Genomic DNA, 7,298 nt, shown 5'->3' with positions numbered 1-7,298 from the left:
CTAATTTAGTTTTTTTTTTTAAACCAGATACCAAATACCAGAGAAATGTATTGGGCAGCATCAGTCATTTCTTCCCCATTGAAGAAAAATCTAGAAACAATGGGTATATTAGACATTTTATAAAATTAACATTATCATTTTTTGACCACCTAGAAACAAAACTGTGTTAGTAACTTGAAAGCCATACTTTTGTATACCCAATTTAAAAACCTTTTAAATCATGTAAACCAAAAGCATTTGGATCCATTTTTAAAATTATTTATGAGCTCATATGTCAATTTTGGTACTAAACATATGTAGATGTGACAATACACTGGTGTATATATACATAAAATAAACAGATGGACAAAGGCCTTGTAGCTTATTTTTAAAAATCCATTAAATTGAGAGGTAACCCTGTACACAGGTCTCTGAATGAAACAGAGCATTAGAAAGACTTTATAGTTGGATAGAATAGGTCTGATCAAAAAACTAACCTAGGTGCACCAGATCAAAATGATGAACTTAAAAAATAGAATTTTAAAAGTCTTTTTGGCCACCATCCTGATGTGGTCTGGCTAATCAGATGAAAAGAATTCAAAGATATAGACAAAGGTTATGCCCCATCCCTCCCTGCAGGAGTTTCCCAAAAAGACAGCAAGGGAGCTGCTTCCATTGGTCACCTTGGGAGAGCCCCCTCAGGTTGGGGTCTTATTCTAAACTGGTTTTTCTGGTCTCTTGGATAGCAGCTATCAAAAGGCTAGCCTGGCATCTTGGTGGACCAACTCCAATAGTTGGGAGTTCCTGTTGGCAGCAGTTTACATTTCAATGTAAGTTTTAGTGAACATGGCTAAAAACCTTTTTAACCATTTTTTAAAAAAATTGAATATAAGACATTTGATCAGGATGTCCAGGCAGCCCAAAGACAATTTGGTGAAAGTTAAAAGTCAGTGAAAGTTGGCCATTCTCTAATAGCATTCAGAGAGAGAAGAGATGTCACACCAGGTCCTGTCGTCAGTGGCCCATCTCTGGAATTCCTGGAAATTGGTCAATATGCATTGAAGGGGGTACACAAAGAACACGAGGAGACCAACCCATGCCCACACTCAAGGGCAGCAAAAAAACAGAAGAAGACGCACAGACACAGAACAGGTAAGACGCCAAAGACAATGACAAGTGGCCACTCCTGATTCCTGACCTGAGGGCCTGGGCAATGTCTTGCCACAGTCCTGGACTCAGGAAGCAATGCTGCGTCCAGCCTTCCTCAGAGTCCCCAGATCCGGATCCACCAGAAACAGACTTACCGGTCCCCCAGGGGCACAGAAACAAGTGACTCTCTCAGAATTTAGTTCAGTCCTGGGGCGGGGCTCCACAGACCATGCAGCCTGGGGCTGAGGAACGTCTCTCAGAGTCAGTGGTGAGCGGCGGCTACCACCAGGCAGTGAGGATCTCGCTGGGGCCTCCAAATGTTGTGGGGTTCAACTTACAGACTGATCACCACTGAGAAGTCCAGATTTGAGAGACTTTATCAGCCGGCCAGCTGACTGTCTCACACAATGCCCCAAAAATGGCTACTGGGAGAAGAGCGCTGACCATAGGGTTGCAGGGGTTTTTATACCAAAAATCAATACATCAATTATAAGTGTCTGTTGCTATGATTCAAAATTACAAGCTAACATCATGAAATCATCAGCAGAGGGGCAAGTGGGTCAAAATGACCCTTACCTAGGTACAAACTAAAGAATGGTTACTAACATCCACACAATCACTGTTGACATCACTGTTAATATGGTGCATTGTTTACGAAAACTAGGAATCAAAAAACAACAGTTTTTTATTATATGAGAATTGTCACTTTGCCATTTTGTATTGCTAAGCAACTGTTGATGGGTACAGAGGGGGGCGTTCCCATGGGAGAAGCATTTCCTATATAACATGGAGTCTCAGAGAAAAATGGAGTCTGTTTAGTCATTGTCCATACAGCCTGGCCTATAATTTTTCCATGGAGTCAAATCTATCGGCCCGTCACAGGGGGACAGGGCACTAAGGTGCTAACTTGGAAGTGGATTAGGTCCTAAACAGACGCTGAGCCTGTTGGCACCTCCAGCAGCCTCCAGGTCAGGTGAGAAACAAATTTCTCTTCCTTACACATTTCCCACTTTGTAGCATTTTGTTACAGTAGCACAAATGAACTGAGCAAATATATTTTATGGGAAGTACTGTGGTAGGCTCCTTGTGGTGACTGGGGGAAGAAAACAAGTAAGACGTGCTCCACATACACACTTGCTGAGGCGGCCGGGGCAGGTAAGGCTGACTGACTCACATTAGGTTAGTGCTGCCAATTCTTCTCCCATGGGAATGAACATAAAGAGACACAGAAAACTCTTCAGGAAAAAATTCTTTTATTCTTTCTACAAACTACAAAGTCACTTTTGGTTGTGTAAATACAAGAATCATATTCATCAACCTTAAGAATCTGAAATCCTGGCACAGTGGCACATGCCTGGAATCCCAGAGCCTTGGGAGGCTGAGACAGGAGGAGCACAAGTTTAAGGCCAGCCTCAGGAACTTAGACCCTAAGCAATTTAGTTAGAACCTGTCTCAAAATAAAAAAATAAAAAAATTTTAAAAAGATTAAAAAGGGTTGGAGATGTGACTCAGTGGTTAAGTACCTTGGGTACAATTCCTGGTACCAAAAAAAAGAATCTTAAATCCTGTGATTGGATAGAGACCAAGAAAAGAAAAGAAAGGTAAATTATACAGGCCTAAGAAGACTTCAGAGGGGAGCAAGATCAGCCCACGGCCCCTTCCCATTCATTAGGTGCTCAGAACTATGAGGCATGCTGAGGAGGCTGCTGTCTTCAGATAGAGTTGTCTGGTGGGCATAGACCTTAAAGAGCCCAAGGAACACCTGGAAAGCAGAAGCTGCAGCAGGACCCTTGTCCCACACGCCTCCAGGCCCCCACCTCATGAAGGCGAGCTCCCAAGTAAAACCCCGAATCACACCTGCCCGGTGCCTCGTGCAGGAATCATGACTGGGGTCACAGGCCTTTGTCTGTCACAGCACTGTCACAGCAGTGGAAGCCACAGAAGTTGAAAGCCGAGGTGACTGATGGGCAGGTCACGTGCCCTGGCACCCGTATGCACTAAGCAGGCGGCCAGGTGGCAGTGGAGTTCAGAGCTGGGCCGGGCTTCCTGCCAACGTGGAAGTGTGAGCGAGAGCATCTTTTGGAGTGAAAAGGGGTGTCACTATGTGTGCCCCAACAGTGAAGTGCGCCAGACTGTTCTACATGCACACGCCCAGGAATCACCAAAAAAACCACATGAGGACGCAGCCCAACTGCAAAGTCTGAAACTAGTGTAGAGAAACATCCCAGAGGCGGTCTTCACGAACTCCACAGAAACAAGCTTAACTGACAGAATAAACAGAAATAGTCAAAGAACGGTTGTTTTTCAATAATTCTGTATTCCACGCTGAAAACACTGTAGGTAGAATTACATTAGCTCTGGCAATGAGGTGCTAGGAGTCCCCCCGACTACATTTTAGAAACCAAATTTATCAGTAATATGAAATGCAGGCACTTTAGTTCATACTGTAAAACTGAATTTTAAAAGATAATGTCCAGATTCTATACAGGAAGCAAGTCACCCCCAAGGCAGCATGCCCAAGTATGACACGCACCAGCTCTGCCCAGAAGGGGCGCTGAATTCTCCGTGTGCTGGAGGACACAACGGAAGGCCTGTGGGCAATGCCATGTGCCCCTGCCAGCCTAGATGACCACGGCCAGCTAACAGCCTGCAGGACCAGGGCCTTTCCCAACGTGCCACACAGAAAGCCCTCTCTTCGCTCCAGAGCCTCTCTCTTGATTTGCCGTGGTGTCTTACTGGCTTTATATTTTCCATCGTGCACAAGAAATCAGCTGTAACTCTTCTACATTCTCGAGGTAGCCCTGTGTGGACAGGGGTCCACACGCTGCTTACCTGGCCCTCTCCTCGGGTCTCACTGGCTTCAGTGTATGTCAGCGGGGAATCTGGAGAAGGAGGGCCAGCTTGTTCTGACAGGTCAAGGGATGTGCTGATCCCACCAACACACCTCACTCAATCCTGGTAACCCGGAGGCACTGCTCTTCTCCACCTTCCAGATGTGGAAGACTGACCGAGGTGGGTAGGAGGTGGGAGGGAGCCCGCACTCGACAGGTCGGCCTGAACTAGTCCCGCCAGGGTGCCCTTCCGGGAACAGAGGATGCATTCCCACATCTCTAGATCAGCTAACTTTCTGTTAATGTCCTCCACGTAAGTGGCGCACAATGTCTGCCACACACACAATTTGGGTTTGCTACATTCCCATTCGACACGTGAAATGGTATTTTCTAATGGAAAGAACCTTGAAGTAAGGGGGAAAGACTAAGGAACTCCTTTTTCCTGGACTGTGTACTTTATTTATAAAATGAAGGAGTTGAACTAAATGATGTGTATTTTCTAGCTCCAAATCCCTATAAACTTATGTTTTTGTTTCTAACCACCATCTAACTAACAATTTCAGCTCATTTTTAATACTACACCTAGATTCATGATAGTATATATTCTCTGCATGAGATGGATGCTCCCCCTACCCCCAGCACTTAGGGTTGAACCCAGGGGCACTCTACCACTGAGCCACAACCCCAGCTCTTTTTATTTATTATTTTTTAGAATTTTGAGACAGAGTCTAAGTTGCCCAGGTTGGCCCTGGACTTACCATCCCCCCACCTCGGTCTCTGGAGTCTCTGGGACTACAGGTGTACACCACTGTACCTGCGTGGATGCTTCCTTTTGATGTAGGAACCCGCAAGAACTGGTTCAATAAAAATGACTGGTTTAGTTAGAAGATAAAAATATAAGACAAAAATAAAAGGGAGGACCACCCTAGGTATTTATCCAAAAGAATTGAAATAAGGATTTCGTGTAGATATCGACACTTCTGTTTTCACAACAGCATTAATCACAATAACAAGACAAGCAAACAGCCTAAATGTCCACTGGCAGATGAATGGACAGAGACAACATGACACCCATACACTGGAATACTATTTACCTTTAAAAAGTAAGGGCATTCTGCAATACACAACCTGGGTGAACCCTGGGTCACAGAAGACACTGCAGATTCGACAATGTGAGGAATCTAAAATGGTGAGATGGATATGATATAATCAGAGTGGGATGGGCTCTCAGCATTGGCATGAGGGGAAATGGGAATTGCTGACCAACAGGCATAAAGTTCAGTCAAAAATAGGAGCAGGTTCTAGAGACCCCTGTGCAACACTGAGCAAATAGTCAACAAGATGTTTTCTACACAGAAATCAGCCAAGAGGGCGGATTTCATGATGATGGTGCTTATTCCAGGAAATTAGCATAAAACTGGGGATTGAACTCAGGGCACACATTCCCAGTCCTTTTTTGTATTTTATTTAGAGACACGGTCTCACTGAGTTGCTTGGCGCCTCCCTGTTGCTGACACTGGCTTTAAACTCACTATCCTCCTGCCTCAGCCTTCCAAGCCACCGGGATTATAGGCATGCACCACCACATCCAGCTTAAAATTGGAATTTTATCTGTTTATACACTACTGCTGTCCACCCTGCTTGAGGAAGTTATGTAAGTATTGAAGGAACATGAATTTTCTGGGTCAGTTCTCTGTGGATGTGAGATAGGCAATGAGTATGGAAACAGCCTCCGTTTCTTCATCTAAGTTCGCTGGACTCTTGTAAAGACAAAACGAGGTCATGAAAGGCCTCGTGAACTGGGAAGTGATCACCCAGGTAAGGGGGCATTAGTGCCAAAGTAATGACAACAAAGATGACATCGAGTGACTTTTTTAGTACCCCTTATTTTCAGTAAGGAGCATGGCCATAATTTGAGTAAGAAGCTCTCACACTCATTCTTAGAGGTGATCAGGGAGGCAGGCGAGCAGCCCCAAGAAATCAGACTTGCAGAAAAGCAGCTGGAACGGAAGGTCTCCCCTGGAAACGAGGCCGCCCTTCTGAGCGCCTGGCTGGCTACCGGCAAGGCCACCACTGGGAGCAGGGTGCACCGCCAACAAGCAGCACATGTCCACACTCAGGACATTCTCAGATTAGGAAAATCTTTCGCCTCAGGCTAATAAATGCTGTCCCAAAGCACCTGCAAACATTTTCACAGATTCTGAATATGTAAGCAACCATTTCCAGAACATTGCGACCACAGGCTCCTCTACATCTACAGCAACCCATCGTTTCATCATCTTGGGTCCAGAAATCAGTCCCAATTCACTCCAGTTGATGCTGAAATCACAAGTTCTGAGAGGCAGTTGATGGGTGTGAGACTACAATTGAACAGCTTCCCTCAATAAAAGAAAATGCAAAGCCCTCTGAGGTTTTAGCAGATGGCTGAAGGAGAGATCTCTGGGTAGAAAGGGAGGGCATCTATGAGTCCCTGCAGTTTTTTCCTCAGTATATGGATATGCAGACTCTGGGGGCTTGTAGCTCCTCCTCTAGGATTTCAGCTCAATTGTGAGCCATGAACAAATCCATTCCCCATTGCTTTTATAGCCAAACTAGATCCTTCAAAAAGGGCTGAATTAAAACCAAGGTGAAGACAAAAAGGAAATGAAGCACACACATTCTTTCAAGCAGTCATGACCCACTCCTGACTCGGGGCCGCTCCATTCCGTGCTCTCTCCAACATCAATCTTCGGCTGTTGTCTTACTATTACTCAGGAGCTGGGAGCTTGTCTAATCTACCCTGTCCTGTTCTGCGACAAGCAGTCTCTCCTCTAAAACCAAAATCTTGTCATGGAGTCCTGCTGCCAAGCGTTCTTCTACTCAATATCTGATTCAAAGCCAAGTTCCATCATCCCCACCTCATTCTGTAAGCTTCGGGCTGCTTTATTATGACGGACTGGGACAGCTCCTTCCCCATGGGCCCCACCGGCATCCCAGAGACACTTAAAGTGTTCTTGTGTACCTGTCACAGACAGACATGACACCCAGAAACGACAAAGCCTACGGACAGGCTCCTTACCTAGGTTTGCAGGGAAATGATCGGTGCTCCTTGCGCTGGTACAGTCTCCCCTTATTTTAGAAAACTTGGTCTTCACTCATGCCCTGGCTCAGAGCTCCCTTTCCTCCTGAGTGGAAGGCACTTATTGTGTCCCCACAGTGCTGACACCCTGAACAAAGCCATACCCAACTTAACTTAGCACTTGGAGAAGCCTCCTGTTGCTGCTTGCTTGGTGGCTGTGTTCTCTGACACATGGAGTCTTCTTCAGGCAGCGCCCTCCTGGTTATGCCAAAGGGTGGATT

The sequence above is a fragment of the Sciurus carolinensis genome, chromosome 12 (genome assembly GCF_902686445.1).
Source record: "Sciurus carolinensis chromosome 12, mSciCar1.2, whole genome shotgun sequence".
NCBI lineage: Eukaryota > Metazoa > Chordata > Mammalia > Rodentia > Sciuridae > Sciurus > Sciurus carolinensis.
Note: the sequence above shows the minus strand (reverse complement) of the source record.